General features: G+C 39.0%; 1 long non-coding RNA gene across 1 annotated transcript in view; it reads left to right on the top strand.

Moving 5' to 3' along the window:
* Positions 1-468: 468 nt before the first annotated feature.
* The window catches only part of LOC141578142 (uncharacterized), a 153,435-nt gene continuing 135,769 nt past the window's right edge, over positions 469-18,134 (top strand). Inside the window, exon 1 of the long non-coding RNA XR_012508109.1 lies at positions 469-1,116. This is a non-coding gene — a long non-coding RNA (uncharacterized LOC141578142). The remainder of the gene's footprint in view (positions 1,117-18,134) is intronic.

Consider the following 18,134-nt stretch of genomic DNA (forward strand, 5'->3'; position numbering starts at 1 on the left):
TCCTTCTCTGTTAAGTCTTTAGTAATAAGAACAGACCAAAGATATCTTACATTGGTTTGCTCCGAAAAGCATTATCATTAAAAGATTGAAGCAGTGTTAGATGTTGCAAATAAAGATTTTGTAAAATAGAAGAGAAAAATTGGGTACAAGTCTATTAAATGCTGAGCTCCAATAATACAGCAGGCATTGTGAAACATTTAGATTGGTTCCTGTCCTTGTTTCCTTATTAACCACTTTGGTTTTTTGTTAATAGATCTGACGAGCTCCTGCAGCTTTGAGAAAGAATTTAAAGCCCATAAATTCCACAAATCCTAAGCAAGGAGCGTTCTTCAAAGCATATTGATACATTTTTTAACTGCGGATTTTAGCTTTCATGTGATAAAACTTTTAGTGATTTCCTTCCCATGTCTTGTTAAGGCTTAAGTTTCTCATTTACATATTTGATGTTTCTCAGGAGACAGGCAAGCTTCAAGTTAATTATCTATGTAGCTGTAAGAACTCTTGTTTCCTGCTTAAGAACTCTCCAGAAGAAAACTAATAGTTATTAAATGTTACACTGAGTCACCAAAAGTAATCAGGATACACAATGAGAGGCACTAAACAGACACTTACATTTAATAAAAAACCTCAACTTTTTGCAAGATAAATGAAATATAAATCAATTAAATCTCTTACAGTAATTTCCAGGGAAAGCAGCCAGCACAAACCAAACAGCTAAAATCTCTGCTCAAGAGAGTGATTAGGCACTGCTGGAAGCTTGCGGAAATTGCTGTAAAATTCTGGACGTAGACCCATTGAACTCAGATTCGTAACAGAGCTGTAACTAAAGAAATGCCACCTCAAAATAAATTCTAGCATCTTGCCCAGCAAATGTGTATTTCCATGCATGTGACTGTGTGTGCGTATTCATATATACACACACATACATATACAAATAGATGAACATGTGCTTTATTTTATATAACAGGAAGATATCTGTGGAGAGAACTGATCATCTCTGAACCTGAAAGTCTATTAAGAGCAGTTTCATGGAATGATAACAAGAAAGAGAAGAAAGAAGGGCAGGCGTAAGATAGACTCGAGTTGCAGTTGGGAAATTGGAACCACAGCTATCAGGTAAGTTAATTAATCTGGGTATCGTTCAGTAAATGAAAGTGTGCCATCTATTTCACAAGGGCCCATTGTGTCTTGCATGTGAAACAAATTTACCCTGTTTGATTAAGGATTACTGATTGCCTCCAATTTATTATATGTATCCTATAATTAAGTCACAGTGAGTTCGAATGAAATGGGGATGGTCTCCTCCACAAAGAAGACAACAAGCTCATTCTAGGAAGACCTTGGGGGTCATTCAAGAAGCAATTAAATGTTCTCCAGGGTGCATTAAAAGGAAAAGAGCCTGGTGGGCTGAACGGCCTCTACTTATATTCCAGCCTTCTCAATATTCTGCTTTTATGGAGACAAATGAAACCATGTCATAAAATAACTCAAGGAATTATCAGCAAGGAAAACAATGCTGGCTGCTCTCATACTAAGCAAAGAGGCACGAAGACAACAGTCTGTGCTAAACAGGCGGTAATGAGGTGCATGGACCAAGTGATGCACTATGTCAGAATCTGTTTAAAGGGGGATCTCCACAAACCAGTGGACTCTGGAATACTGTATATGATCTTTGAGAATTATTCATAATTTTTTTTTCCTGTGTGCAAGTAGCAAATACCCAGGATAAAAATCTTTTTTGGCAGGTGAAGTGAAATGAAAAGGACCAAGATCAGTATCACAGATATATTTCTCCATATTTTTATAAATGCTCTTAAGCGTGAACACTAGAAAAGGAAAATTATATGGGACACTTGTTAGAAATGGAGAGAAAGACTTCATTCAAGGTCATGACATTATTAGATTTGGGGCAGAAGATTTACATCTCAAAGGGGTAGAGGAAAGAATTTATAGGTGCAAATTTTTTAAGTGAATGCTCTAAGAGAGGTCAAGAGCCATCATCAGGAAGAAACAAGAAGTTCAGGCAAGCTTTAGACTGTCTTAGCGATTACGGTGTTCTGAAATTAGGGTGTCTTTACATGGAATGGAAAGCCTCCCTGCTCGAACCATCCCCTTTATAAGTGCGTCCCTTTGGGAAACCCGTGCCCTAAAATATGCTGGCCTGCGAAGAGTTAATATGAAAATTTAGATTACTATAGTAACTAAAATACAATTAGCAGATTCGTTTTTACACATTAAACAATGAATGTTTACATATAAATTAAATTGTGAAAATCTTTATCAACTAACATGTGACCCCCAAATTACAAAGATTTCCCTGTTTTCAGCGGAGTCTCAGAACAAACACATGTGTACATGTGACGATGGAAAATAAATTGCAGATGGAATCTAACGAACTCAGCCCAAATCTTAGCCACATAAGTCATTTGTTCCATAGACTTGGGGAGATTATCCTCTCTGAGCTTTGTTTTCCTCACCATTAAAGAAAGACAGAGCCTGCCCTGCTTACCTCACTAGATGTTAAAATGCCCAAGACGCAGAGTGTGTGTCATGAAAGGTGGCACCAGAGGGAAAAGTATAAGTCAGATCAGAATGGACCTGAAAGCTGCTTCTAGGAATTTTTTTCCTGAAACCTAAAAGCAATAGGAAACTATTGTAGCATTTTTTTAGCAAGAGTTAGAGGCATGGTATAATTTTCTTTTGCAAAAATCACACTGTTGGCAGTGCGGACAGTGGGTTAGCCCAGCGCTGGACGGGAGATGACAGCGCATGTGGGGCCTGGGGGCAGATCCGAGTGTAGTAGGCACTGAAGCTGAAGCAGTTTGCAACTTCTCTGCAATGTGAAGAGTACAATGTTCTAAGACCAGAGCGTTTGCAAAGGGCTGTGAAAGGACAGGACCCTAAAGCTGAAGCTGCGATTAGCCCAGCAATAAATTGACCTCTGAAATAGCAATATGGACGAGATTGTGGTAAACTGACCCAGAGTACTCCCAGTGGGCCTGAGGACCCTGGACGGAGTCAAGAGATGGAAAGGGGCAGCATCAGTAGGACATGGTGCCCCAGGATGTCAAGGGTAAGAGGATGAGTTAAGGAAGACGCCTGGTTTCTGGCTGAGTGGACTCTGACCTGTAGGTGGCAGGATTAGCCTCAGGCAGGAAGGAAACCCCTCTTCTTTTACAACAGGAGGGAGGAAAGAAGCTGGAGTGTGGATATATGGGGGAGGGGGCAGGATTTCATTGGTGAGTCGAAGAATCCCAGCATCCAGTGGTGAATCTGCCAAGAAGGGGATTGCAGTAGAGAAGAGCACTGTGTCAGAAAAGGACGAGAAGGTAGAGATGTCCATGTGCAGAGAAGACAGGGAAGGTGAGGGCTCACAAATGCCTTTTGGAACGAACAACCTTGTCTTTGTCAAAGAGCAGATTCACACTGTGGTAAGAGTGAAAGAGTGAGGATAAAGGCAGTGGATGGGGCATAGAGGGTGTCCAGGCAACTCTTTGGAGAATTCTGCCAGTGAGGAAAAGAAGAGTGATGGAGCTGTCGTTAGAGAGGAACTTCCCAGCAGGTCATCGATTGTTGTGCTGTGGTGAAGAAAGCACACACCTGGATTGATCCAGGGTGGGAATTTCACCAGGTGAATGAGATGGGAGGACAATGGGTTCAGGATTCTGAGAGTATAGACAACAGTGTGGTTAAAAATAATGGACTGTGGCATCCAGTCAGGATAGGGAAGAAAGGAAAGGGATGTGTAGGCTGATGTACAGAAAACAACAGAGAAAAGACGCATCTCAGGCAGTGAATGTTGGGGAGAGCGTGCTAGTAATTGGATGAAGAATTACAAAGACAGAAAGTTGGATTTATAAGGGGAAGGTTTCAGGATTTTCCTCCAGAGAAGGAACCTTATGAGTGATTCAAATGTCCTGAGTGTGGTCATAGGCTTGGGTACCTGAAATAAACTGGGGGTAAAGGCCACTGGAAGAAAGACAGAGAGAATGAGCTAAAATGCTGGGTTAAAATAGCAGTGTGAACAACAGAATCACTGTGGATGGTGGAAGCAGTTGTATTACAAGGGAAAGTAGTAAAGCAGGTCTGAATGCCTGACTGACTGGTGGTCTGTAAGTTGGTCAAAGGAAATAAAGAGCTTCAAAGGACTGAGGGTTATTTTACTGGAAAAAAAATGACCCAGAAAGGGCAATGGGGAGGGAGGAGGGTGCCTACCCCACCCTGTGGGGGATGAGGGATGAGCAGCCTCTGGAAACCGCAGCTGTAGAGATTTCTAGGTCTCTAGTAAGATCAGGGAGGAAAGGAGCCGTGATGTGAGGGGTTTGAGGATGCAGGTGGCACAGGGGATGTTCAGGGAGACACACGCAGTAGAAGAAGGGTCAGGGAAGGTTATGCACAGAGCAATCTGGGATGAAGGTACCAGAGACAGAACAAAGGGTTGCAATCTGAGAGAATCCAGTGACAATAGGAAGAGTGGGTTTAATTTTCCCCAAAGTCTTCTGATAAAACACCTCAGGGTAGGCAAACAGTGGGCTAATCCCAAAGGCATTTAGATAGACCGTCTCCAGTGGAAGGTACAGCAAATAGAGAAATGGGTTCCTAGAAAAAGAGGGTAGCAGGGAATCACGGACAGATTTGAATGTGTTCTCAGTTTTGCTTGGGAGCAGCCCTGGTTGTCATGCATACACAGCTTTGTTCATTCTTTCTGTGGCTCAAATACTAAACAGAACGCCTCTCTTTGATTGACGTATGTTTAAAAACTCTAGGCTTTCCTAGGTTAGATCTGAAATCGATGATGAGAAATATCCACTTACGTGACCTTGTTACACAAGCTTTTGTCTTCAACAACATCCTCTGACTGTCAGGAACCTCCAACAAACTCATCCCTTCTAGTCCCCCTGGTCTGCCCTCTGTTTCCAGAGCACATTGTTAACTTTTGTACCTTTTTCTTTGTTCCTTTTCTAGAATATTCTTTATCTTCTCCTTCTTTATCCAAGCCCTACCTTCCATCAGGGTCAGGCTCGGTGACTAGTCATTCAAAAGCCCTTTGGAGACCAGCACTGGGAGATTTTTCGGAACTCCTATAAATGTGATGATTTACACACCTGCAGTGATTTGCACAAATATATGCAATAATCCACAGAGATGCTCCCTTTTCTTGTTATTTTATCTTCAATATAAGTGCCCTGCCTTTCCAGACTGTAAGCCTCTCAAAGGGAGGAACCTTACTTGACCTAAGCCTCTTGCATCCTTAGTTCTCAGCATGATGGATGCTCTCCCATTACAGAGTTGTGATAAGATGACCAAGCTGTAAGAAAATCCATGCATGTGAGTTTCGTTAAGAATGCCGTAGCTAAAGGAGCGCCTCTGGAAGGAATTTCAGGTTTCATAACAAGCTGGTGAAATATTTATGAACAGAATGGCCTTTCTACACCCCTTAAATAATACAAATTAGTTATAGGACCAGCCTGGCAGGAGGGAGATTATTAAAAATGTATATTTAAACATAAGAATAGTTATAAGATATTATTTTTTTAAGTCTTGTTAACAGTAACCTTTTTGAGGAAATACCCAGATTAGTAACAGAGGGGTTTTTATTTTTTGAGTGATGCCATAAATATTTACTAGACAAATGAAATATGAAGAATTGATCCTAATGACCGAATAAAAGTTGCTTTGCATCCCGAGATGTCCTTTGAGCAGCTGTCTCACATCTGAGCACACATCTGTGCTTACAAAAGGAAAAAAAAATCAAAGAGCAGACAAGTAAAGAGGCCACCTGCCGGAGCTAGTCCGGACATAGCACTCAGTGCTAAGCGGCTGCCGCAGAGCTTCCTTCTCACAGCTGGAAGATAAGGGGTGACGGCACAGCTGGCTGGGGAGGTCGCTGTATCAGTACCCCTCTTCCTCTCCCTGAGCTCTGCTCCCTGGACTCCGGCTATATCAGCAACGGCAGGTGCGTGAAAGAATCAAAGTCCCCAGAAGACAAAGGTCAGATGAGCTGTGAAAGTGCCCCATGCATGTATATGTTCGCTTCAGGGCATAGGCGAATACTCCCAGGAAATGCTCTTTCCCAACCTCACTCCCAAGGTGAGATGTAGGATTTAAAAAAAGAAGAAAGAAAGAAGAATCCAAGAAATTTAGTAGTGGATTAACATCTAAAATTGGGAAATAGGTTGTTTCCTCTGGGGCCATATCCTCTGAGTTTTTTGACACAAATTTCAGGCAATAAAAAAATAAGTGGAGACAAATAGGGCTCCATTTATAAATTAGGTTAATTTAAGAACCCAGGGAGACAACAAATGAACAAAAACTCAAAATGTAGAGCCAAACTACATGCTCCTAGTGTCTATGAAGCCACAACTTTAATACGGCAACAACTCTGAAATTGTGGTTGTGCTACTGAAAGACACAAAATGAAGAGGGGCTGGAAGGAACGGAAAATGTTTGAAATCAATAATGCTGTTCACGCAGCAGGGAGTCCCCTTACACTGCGGCTGGGTAATGGGATTCCTATCCAAGCAAACACAAACATGCACCTTAAGAACTTCTCTCTAAGGCTACCTGTTTGATTGCACTAAACACCATCTTCTCTCTCCTGGCACCTGGCACAAAAATTAGTTCAAGAATTATGAACTCTTTTCATAATGTTTTCCTTCCTATATAAAGAGAAAGCAGATCTTTTTTAATGTCTCCCTCACATTGCAGTTTTTTAAAATCTAAATTCGCGTTGAATATGAAAAGCTGGTTCACTCCAAGGTGTGCTTTTTGTCCAAGTGCGGAGCTTGGTGTTCAGGCCGCTTACTAGGAGGAAAAGTGGTAGCAACTGCTCAGGTTCCATTTTTCACCTGAAAAAATAGTGGAGCAAATGTAAAGATAATAAAAGAAATCATAGGTGAAATCTTTGTGATTTTGGAATCAGAAAGGATTGTTAAAATCAAAATCCAAAATGCTCAGCAAGGTGAAAAGTAAACTAAAATTTGGGATTTCTTTTCATCAGTTACTTACGGTTTATAGACCAGGAAGGTTGAAGACCTTTTAAAAACAAAAATCAGTTAGAGATGAATATCTTCACTCTAAAGGAAACTCCTACAAAATTGCAAAAAAGAGACAGGAAACTTGATAGAAAAAAAAATTAAGCAAGACAGGACGAGGAATTCACAGATGGGAACATTAATCACTAACGAGTACTTGTAAAGGCTCAACCTGACTAATTACTAGAAAAAAATGCAAATGAAAATGCCACTTCAGATTTATTAGATTTGTAAAAATTAGAGAGTTGAGTGATACCGAGAGTTTGCCAAAATGTGGAAGTGAAACTAGTCTATTCTGAAGAGCAGCACTTGGTGAAAATCTGAGTGGTGTAACCAGTGACCCAGCCATCCCTCTCTGGGGTATTATCGCTGGAGGAGCTCTCACCCAATTGCTTAAGGGGACATTTAGAAGAACATGTCACATTAGTGGTGGTGGCAGAGTTGGAATCAAATAACATGTTCATCACTAACGGAATGGAGAAGTAAAATAGGGTGACTGCATAGTGGAGGAAGTGCTGCCTTGTTTAGAAACAATGAACTAGAAATGCAAAGAGCAGGCTTGGATAGATTTTAAAAAGTAGTGTTAAAACAAGAAAAAATAGAAGCAGTACAAGATCTAAGTTAATATGCTATGTATGCAAGTTAAAAACAAGTATACAAAATACAGTGTATAAAGAGAAAAAGTGAAATCTATGGGCACAAACAAGTGCCTTAAAAACTTCAGAACTGAAATAACATCAATTATATTAAGGTTAAGTCCACATGTAATCTGAAAGCAACATAGTGATTATAATGAATTACATCCCTATTTCACAGCTATATGCGGGAAAGTAAACTGTATCAGTTCACAAAGCACATTCTGCCTCAAGGAAGGAGACTTCACTCCGCAGATCAGGATTTCCTGGGTCCCACTCTTCTCAGTTACGCTGTGGGAAGGCAAAAGCTAGATGTGATCTGAATCAGGGGCAGGATGCTAAGAGTTGGACTGAACCTTTACTGCCACTTCCTCCCCAGATTTATCACTCTGATTTTTTTGAATAAAATTAGTAAAACTGACTACTCATCCTAAATAAACCTGTAATATAAGAGTCACAAGACTATTAAAAATATCTTTGCTGTAGAAGAGATTTTCACATCTGATGGCTAATGATATAACAAAATTTATTTAAACGTACTAAACTTGTTAAAAATAAACCAACATAATCTATATGTGTAAACCAGAGAAAGAGGTTCTGCTCTTGAGAATTTCAAAATGCAATAGGAAAATTAGATACATGAAGTCATACGAGCACACAGAGAGAACGTTTAAGTAAGTACAATACAGTCTTGAAGTACATGTGATGTTGACTACAATGCAATGAAACTCCTATAAATCCACAAACTATATAGAAATAAAGCTGCTTTTATGATTCTATCCCATACATGATGTACTTTACATAGTCTAAAAAGATTACTTGAGGTTAAGAAGGAAGTCTGAAGCGTTAGTTCATTCATACAAAGTGAGGTAAAAGTTGTTATACATTTGGAAAATAAGAGGTACAATAAAATTTAATAAGAAATTTCCCTTGAACATTGGTGGGTAAGTAAATTAAATTAAAATTTTAATTATAAGAGAAAGTAGAAGATGTCATTATAGATTCTAAAGAGGATTCAAGATATTTTAAGGTTGATACCGTTGCTTCCTAATATTGTCTCATTTCACTACAAAAGGTAAAACTTTCGTTTTATTTAATGAAGATATTTCATTAGCTCTATTCCTGTACTTGCTTGACTTGACTGGGATCATATGGGATTCTCAACCAGCAAAAGGAAGAGAGAATGAAAGTAACAGAGATGAGTTTTTTCCTGAGGCAATAACTGAGAAAATCCAAGGAAAAAAAAAAGGAGATTGAAAGTACTTAAGAGGCAATGGAGTGTCGAGTTTTACAGCAACTTTCTGAGTCAAAGTTACCTGAGTTAAACCCTTGCTGTGCTTAGAGCTCAGGCAAGTTATTTAACCCAAGTGTCCAGTCCTGAAGTGGTTTTTTCTAGAAGGTGGGATGAGGGTAGGAAGAGACTTTCTTCTTTGTCCTTCTCTGTACTGTTATTTTATATTTACGTAGTGTTATTTTGAGCATGGGGGTCATTTCATATACAAAATATACTTTAAAATACATTTTTTACTTTAAGAAGAAACAAAATAATAGACAAACAGCAATTAGATTTAGATAGTAGTCAGAACTTATTGATATAAAATATTTGATGAGTAGATGGAATTGACTTGAGAAGTGGGCTTTGGAAAACTAGATTGTGATTAATGTAGTTCTTGGTCACAATTTTTGTATAGGGGAGGGAAATGTATGGTTGAGCACTTTGTGCACTGCACAAAGACAGTCAGCCAAGGTAACAGGGGAGCTGGATCCAGCCCAGCTTCTGCTGGGCAAAGTGTGCACATTCCCTTTCCCTGATGGAGATCTGTTTTCTAATTCATTCAAAGGTATACAGAATGCAATATGTATAGTGCAATATATAGTGTAGCAGTCCTGTTTCCCACCTACATTCCAGAAGAAAGTTTTTCAAATCCCCTTTTTTTCATGAAGAGCCAATAAACACCTACCCCAAAAATATTTGCCCTTGCAGAAGAGAAGGCGTTAAATCTGAGAAAGTGAACAAAGAGACTTGCTTCTTTCTTTCTATAGTTCCTGGGGGGGAAATGTCATGAGTTTGCCTGGGCTCACCAATACCTTAGCTCATCACATCTGCACCACCTTCACCTCAGTTTTGCTGTTAACCTCGGTTCGTTGAACTATACGTATCTTAGAGTCTTACTCTGCGCAGGGATGGCTACCTCCTTTGCCTGTTGGAAGATGGCACTTTGTTAAAGAGCTGCTGTGCTAAAGATTACCCTACCTATTCCAGCTACCAGGAGTTTTTCCGGAAGGTTTTATTAGTGAAAAATTTTGTTTGTCAGGTGATTCAAATTGTCAGATGAATATAGAACTTTGGCCCCTTGGTATTCTAAATATTCATTGGACCTTGTTTCTAAGTCAACTCTTAATCCAAACTCCTTTTGATTAGAACAATGAGTCCAAGCTCAGCAGTATCTTTTGGATCAATTTCCAGTAAATAATAGCATTCCATTCTTTCCCATATAGATGTAACATTGCATAATTTTATGTTAGTATACTTATATATCTCTGCCAGTGTGGCATACGTGTAATTATTTTAAACAGAATGTTTAATCAATCCAGATATGCCATTCCCTCAGAGAGTGTTAAACAATAAATTGGTACTTTTTTTTTCTCTTGAAAGATTCTGTCCACTAAGAACTTACTTGGTTCTAACTAATTCTTCTCAGGTGTGGTCACAGGATAAAACACTCTACAGGAGAAAAAGTAACAGCATAACACAATAGTTAACAGCAGTGGATGCTTTGAACCCAAAGAAACCTGGGTCCATAATACGGATGAAAACTTAATTCACTTAAATAACAAGTAAATTAATTTCTGTAGACCTCAGTTTCCTATTCTCTAAAATGGAGGGCATAGACCAGAGGGGCTGTCAGACAAATACCTTGAAATAGGCCGTTGCACAATTTGTAGCTGTTTTGCCACCAGAGGCAAAGACCTGACCAGGGCAAAGGTCAAAGTGTAGCAGCAGAAGTGGGAGCAGTGGTGGAAGCAAACATTGGTTTTAATACTCCTCAGTAATTTGGAGAACAGATCATTCAGTAAATTGATTTTGGCCACATTAACTTTAGGCAAATTGGTCATTCGGCAAATTGGCTTTCAGCATTGGCTTTCTGTGAATTATTTTATATAAATTGTTTATTTCCTTTCTAAAGTAATGTTTAAAACTAGTGGACATTTCTTCTCACAAGAGGAATAACCAGTGGCCTCATGAAGGTTGAGATTTAATAAAAAATAATATACGTCGATAGTGGTAGCTTTCCATCACTTTGAAGCAAGAAGTAGGTATGTTTCCTTTGGTTATCAGTAACAAGTTTTCAGAAGAAAGTTCTCTCCCCTGTGCCCCAAGGCTTGACCTCAGTAAGAAAGTATACTACCTGGAGACCCTTTTCCACCAGATTAACTGGCAACGTGGCATAAATTTGTGCCAAATAGGTGAACTGGGTCATAGCATGGTTACTCCCTCTACTTCAGCCACCTTCTTAACTCAGTACCAACTTCTACCATCAAATGAAACATATTACCATCAATAGCAATTATTAAGATGATCAAAAACAAGTTATTCTCTCCATTTCTCCCCAATCTAAATAGCCAATCTATTGTCTAGTTTCATCCATGCTTTGCCATTGTGTTGCCAAGCTAGCTGTTTTAAGCAATTAATTTCTGAGGTTAAAGTATTAGAGAAAGATGAGGAGAGGGGATTAGTCACCAGCTTAAGAAATATTCAGTTTCCATTCTAGTGAAGTTTTGTTTTGCTTTCTGAAAAGCAATCTGTGTCATTCTCTGTGCAGATATTCTGTGAACTCCTGGAAAACACACATCTTGGTACCAAGTTTCTTCTGTTTTCTCAATAAAGTGCCGTTACTGGTTGAAACCAAAATATACATATACCGCCACCATCAGGAGATAAGCTTATGATTGAAGAAACATCTGTACAACTTGGCAGAGACAGAAGTAATTTTAGCTAATGTGGAGGTCTTTAAAAATGACTAAGTCCAACAGTAAGACAAATGCACTTTCTGTAATGAAACCAGAGATACCATTTCCAAAGTAATGGTGCCAAAGCAGTGTTGCCGTGTTATTAGGAGGAATACACATCCTTCATGTGAGAATATGTTGATGGTAACTGTATTTGCACTTCAGTAAACTCAGGAAGAAGCAGGCTTCAGCCATCATTGACAGAGGCAGACGGGGCAGGATGCATGTACTCTATAGAGTGAAGTGTTAGAAGTTTTTTTGTCAGCCAGAAACATTTCTCATTTTGCCCCTCTTCTTCTGATCTGAGCCCTTCCTTCCTGTCTTTGGGGCTGAACTCCAGTAGAGATTGTTACGAGACATGAGCCCATGACGTAATCAAAACCAGCTGTCCTGTCTTGGGTTAAGTAAATGGGTACTGAGGCAAAGAAACTCTTTTTCAGCAGCAAGACTGACAGAGACTAAATATATGCAACCAAGCAGAGAGCTGCAGAAATGAGGGACTATTAGAAACAATGTTAGACCAGGTAGCATTTGGGTCTTGGATTCCAGTCCTTAATGAATACTCTTATTTGAAAGAATGACCTATCCCATATTCTTCCCAGTTGCATAAACCAGTGGGTTTTCTCTTTATCTGGTTGAACTGGGTGTCTGTAAATTGCAGTCAAAAGAGCCCTGGTAAATACATACTGCCTTTATCTAAGGAACTGGAGCCTACCCACCCCCCTACAAAGCTGGTAGAAACCTGGTCACAGCAAGACCCCATCTGGCATGGAGCAGAGAGTGAAGCAGGCACCCTCACCAGAGGGTAGGGCTTCAGAGAAGAAACAAATTTGGTGCAAACAATCAGCTTCCGTGGTGTGGAAGGCCCAGGGTTGGCTAGGTAGCTTAGCTATAGCTATATACATATTTTATCAAGATTTTTAAACTGATCAGCCCTTCGTGGAGGACAATAAGGGGTTTTTGTTTTTGTTTTTGTTTTTTTCCTCACTAAGGCTAAATCTGTCCCTTCTCTGCCAGAGGATAGCAAGGAACACAGATACTTCACTGTGGGATAAAGACAAAAGGCTTTCCTACATGAGTTAAAAATATAAAATAAACACCCTTTTCTGCATATGTGCACCTCTGGTGTGACTGCGGAGGGGAGGGTGGTATTATTCGATGGTTCTCCTGTGGAGGCTGCAAGCGAAGGGCCGGCTTCTTTGGGAAGATGAGGTCACTCCTGAGGCCTGTCGATCGATCACTCACAAAAGAGTGGTTTCCTGTCTTTAGACAAGAGATGTGAAAGAAAGAAAAAGAGACGACTCTATTTCTGCCTCTAAATCTTCCTATTGACTTTGAGACTTCCAGGTACTTTTGAAGGTGTTTCCAAGGCACAGCGGTCAGGTAGGGCCTCTGTTATATAAGGACAGGCAGGCAGGTGGGGACCCAGACAAGGGCTGTGGTATCCTGGTGGTAGAATACAAGCTGAAATTAAGTTCTGCCCCATTAGCTGAAGAGTCTGTCTACTTCTCTAAATTTATTTCCATTTCATTATCCTTTAATAAAGTCCTGTCTGAATGTCTGACTTCAGCTGCACCACAGGTTAGAAAGGTAAGGACTATGATCAGAACAGAATAGCCAGAAAAGTACTGTACCCACTGCTCAAAACAAAATTAGGATCAGGGTTAGAGTTATAACTACAAGAGGAATAAATATGATAAAATCCCCAAAAGAAGTCCGTAAAATCTACCTGCTCCTACTTAACCATGGAAGCAGCTTCCTTGTACCACACATGGAAGACCTTGGTCTTCTTTTACATAAAAGAAAAAATTGCCTGTGACTTCTAGAGACAGAACACCATGTAAACTCACAATTACAGAGAGTTTTAAAACAGAAACATTAGGGCACTATAATTCAGTATATTTCTAGTTTATTTGGACGTATATAGTCACATAATTGGAGAAGCAACTCCACTGCTATTTGTTAGTCTATAAAGAACTAAGGAAAAGAATGGCTAAAATTTTGTTTAAAACAAGGTAATTATTTTAAATATTGTAAAATAACAAATAAAAAGCTTTTTAATGAGTTCATCATGTTTGGGGTATGTTAAATGTTATTTTTCAATTATACGATTAGAATAAAAAGTCAAGTTTCAGTGCAGTTATTCCATTATTATAAATGAGAGCTCGAGTTACTGTTAGCTTTGGCCAGGGTCTCTTAAAAAAATAATCTTCTAATGTATTATAAATTACTATAAATTCCTCTCTATAATTAATACTTGAGGATGCAAAATTGTATGCATTCATTATATTCAACTAAATTATGGCATATTATATATAAATTCCCCTTTCTGCTATTGTTTTTGAAAGAGAAGAAAAAACAGCTTAAGTCTGGCTATACTGGATTTTTAACTCTACCTGCTATGCAGCCATGCACAGATTTTTTTTTTTAATGAAATGAAAACAAAATAGGCATTTTCTGGTCTAATGAGCTATTTCCATCAAAATAAATTCCCCAAATGGAAGTATTACAAGGCTCATGCAAAGCATAACAATAATGCTTTATGCATTTTCAGAGACATGGCAATACCCTAGTAATAGATGAACTTTGAGAGCCAAACCTACAGCTGCAGCATACGTTCTAACAAGTGTATTCTTCACTTCTAATCTGAGCAGCAGCCAGGAGCCCTCAAAACAAGCAACGTGAATAAAAGCTTGAGGGGAAAGAGAAGTTTGGTGGCAGCAGAGTCCCCAACTGCTCTAAATAATTTCAGTGGGTCAAGTTTTATTACCTGTGATAGAACATCTCAAATTTAGTTACTCCATTAAGATAGGAGGATGTACAGGCAGATTTTGCGCAGGTTATTCACCAAGTATCCTGCCCCAAATATGGAGTCATGAGGAAGGCAATTGAAGATGGCGCAGAATAAACAAAGTAGAATTCTTTATCTCCTTGATGACTCAGCCCACCTCCTTCCCACCCCCCCACCCCCCGTGTTGTGGCAAAGATCAAATGAAACAACATATTCAAACTTAGTAAACATTACAGAAATAGGGTCAAAACCAGAGCTGGTTAGACATCAGGTTGGTGGTGTTGGGAAGAATCACTGGAAGGGACATACAAGAATTTCTGGGTGCTTGTAACATTCTGTTTTTCAATCTTGATGCTGATTACATGCGATTATTTAGTTTGTAAAAATTCAGTGAGGTGTACACAAATACATGCACATTTCATGTGTATTATTTTTCAGTTGAATTTTTTTAAAAGCATGGTTAATAGCTTGGGATGTTGTCCTTCAGCTGTGTCAAACTCCAGTGGTCAAGACATGTATACAAATATGCAGGATAGGCTGGCCTCCTTTGCATGAATAAGTGAATGTCCCATCTAAAGGGACAGTTACTCAGCTCTATCCTTTATGGCAGCTGGAACTCAGAGATCCTGTGGTCCAGACTTTCAGAAAGGATGCAAATTTAGAATTTGCAGTTGGAAAGTCACTATTTTTAAATATAAGCAACCATTCAAAATGTTTAAAGCTCTGTGAGATCTCAGGGGCAAGAGAGTTCTAGTTGCTCTAGAACTCAGTGTTTTCAGCACCAAGAATCAGTCTTGGGGTGCAAACCATTATGCCCTGTGGCGGGCATAAAGGGGAGACATAGGCAATCAGTAATACAACCACTGATCAGTTATACAACCAATGAATTTCCTGGAGAATATTGCCCAATCTCTTTGTCAGTGGCTCTGTCAGTGTCATGATGAGTGGAAAACCTTTGTATCTAGGCTTATGGGCTACTACTGGGCAAGATGAGATGACAGGTGACACTAGATGGCACCCCATCCTACCCACAAAAAGGTGGCTTTTTAACTTGAGTTTATTTTTTATAAATTTTGTATCATTTGGAAATATCATTCAAACAGTTACTGTACAAAAGGATATTGTCAATTGTGACATCATTGTCTCAACAGTCCCTGTCTTCTAATGGGAAATAAGCTTGACCTTTAAAATGACAAGGATGTGATTTATGGGGGAAAAAAGAAAAAGAATAAGAAAAAAAAAAGCTGACTCTATAGTGTATTCAGGGCTTTGTTATATTATTATATTATATATTCCACCCTTTCCTGCCCTAGCCCTCCCAGACCCTCTGCTCTCTGTGGGCATTGCTCAAGATGATGGAAATTTCTGTGTTCAGTGCCAATTTTTGGTTAGGTTAGTTTTCCATAAAACCATTGTGGACCAATCGGTCATTTCAATGTTATATTTGTGTAAGGTGTGAGAGTTTGAACTTTCACAACTATTAAAATAAGGCTTTGAAGATAAGCCTAAATGGAAAAAAAAAAAAAAAAGGAATGCATGTAGGCCAAATAAAATAAACCCACTTTGTTGATCCTAATTACTGTCATCTCTGAGAAGATGCAAACATCCAAGGCTCCTTTCTCTAGTTAGACATTTTCCCCTTCCCCATCCCTAAGTGAAGTGGAGAGTGGTTGATAAGAACCTTAGACAAGTCATCCATGTTACCTTCTTTCCCTCCCTTTAAGACTTGAGTGACCATCACTAGTTTCACAAATATATACCTACTGTTGAATAAAATCATACTGCATGCTTATGACAATAACAGAGCTGTTTTATATATGACACAAAAATTTTAAATACATTTATTTGAATTTGTATATATGTTGTTTATTGAAGTGTAGTCAGTTTTCAATGCGTCAATTATTTCTGTCTACAACGTAATGTTTCAGTCATACATATACATACAAATATTTGTTTTAATATTTTTCATTATAGGTTACTACAAGATATTGAATATAGTTTCCTTTGCTATATAGAAGAAACTTGTTGTTTATCTATTTTATATATACTAGTTAATATTTGCAAATCTTGAATTCCCAATTTATCCCTTCTCCTACATTCCCCCTGGCAACTGTAAGTTTGCTTTCTATGTCTGTGAGACTGTTTATGTTTTTCAGATAAGTTCATTAGTGTCTTCTGTATTCTTTAGATTCCACATATGAATGATATCATATGGTATTTTTCTTTCTCTTTCTGGCTTACTTCTCTTAGAATGACAATCTCCAGGTCCATACATGTTGCTTCAAATGGCATTATTTTATTATTTTTTATGGCTAAATAGTATTCCATTGTATAAATATACCACCTCTTCTTTATCCAGTCATCTGTCAATGGACATTTAGGTTGTTTCCATGCCTTGGCTATTGTAAATAGTGCTGCTGTGAACATTGGGGTGCATGTATCTTTTCTAACTAGTTTTCTCCAGATGTATGCCCAGGAGTGGGATGGCTGGATCATATGGTAACACTATTTTTAGTTTCTTGAGGAATCTGCATACTGTTTTCCATAATGGGTACACCAAACTGCATTCCGACCAGCAGTGTAGGAGGGTTCCCTTTTCTCCACACCCTCTCCAGCATTTATCGCTTGTGTTTTTAAACCACAATAATATGTGGCAAAGGGTTAAATGTAGAAATTAGGTGTATTACCACAGATGTTGAGCCATTTTGTTGTGGCCAAAGTGTACTGACAAAATAAAGGAAAGGGAAGCTTCCAGCAGACATAATTTTGCTGTTTCCCAAGGGATGCTGACTTTCCGGTGGTTCTGCTCAACAATGGTTTTTTCCAGTTCACAATCAGAGAACTTCCAGAGGGAAGGGTGAGTGAAGAGTCCCCTCCCATTCTGTAAAATAAGTAAAAAAAAAAAAAAAAAAAAAAAAGTTCTGTCAGCCAGTGAGCTTGTGCAAAGATTCAGTGGGTGTTTGGCCACGAGAAAGCCAAAGTAGTTAAGCTCATGAAGATATGTCTACCGTGAGATACTGTTTGACAAGAGCAGAAAAGAAAATTAAGGTGGAAAAAAAAAAAAAAAGGCCATTAGAAAATGGTGAACCGTGAGTGTGAGCACACAGGCTTTTCCAGGAGAACAGGAAACCCAGGTAATAATAGGAACAGCGAGCCAACATTGAGTTAAGCTGAAGGAAGCCCGTGAGCCTCTGAAATAAGCAAAGTAGTCCAGGCCCTCCTCTTCTCCAGAGAAGCGGCACAGAAGTCAGACGTCAGCCTAGACAGCCTGCAGGACTTTAGCAGACAGCAAAACACAGGCAGGAGGAGGCTAGAGGTAGGCTGAGACGCACACTGACCCAAAAGAGTGAAACATAAACCCTCAGGGAAGGAAATACTGATAAAACAATCACTTTAACCTTTTCTAGATACAAACTTCCTATTTCCAAAAGGAATTGGTGCCACTCAAATTCACCACATATAAACCTTACCGCAACTAGTTGTAATTTGTTTTATTTTTGAAATTGAGCTGTAAAATCTGGTTAAAATATTTTACACATTAGAGTTAGAAGGTAGTTGTGGGTTATTCCTTTCTGTTTAAAGCCTCAGGAATTGTCCGAAGGTGACATCCCTGCGGTGAGCAGGTTCATTGGGTCTTCTCCTGGTTGAGACAGAATAGATGGA

This window comes from Camelus bactrianus, chromosome 7 (genome assembly GCF_048773025.1).
Source record: "Camelus bactrianus isolate YW-2024 breed Bactrian camel chromosome 7, ASM4877302v1, whole genome shotgun sequence".
NCBI lineage: Eukaryota > Metazoa > Chordata > Mammalia > Artiodactyla > Camelidae > Camelus > Camelus bactrianus.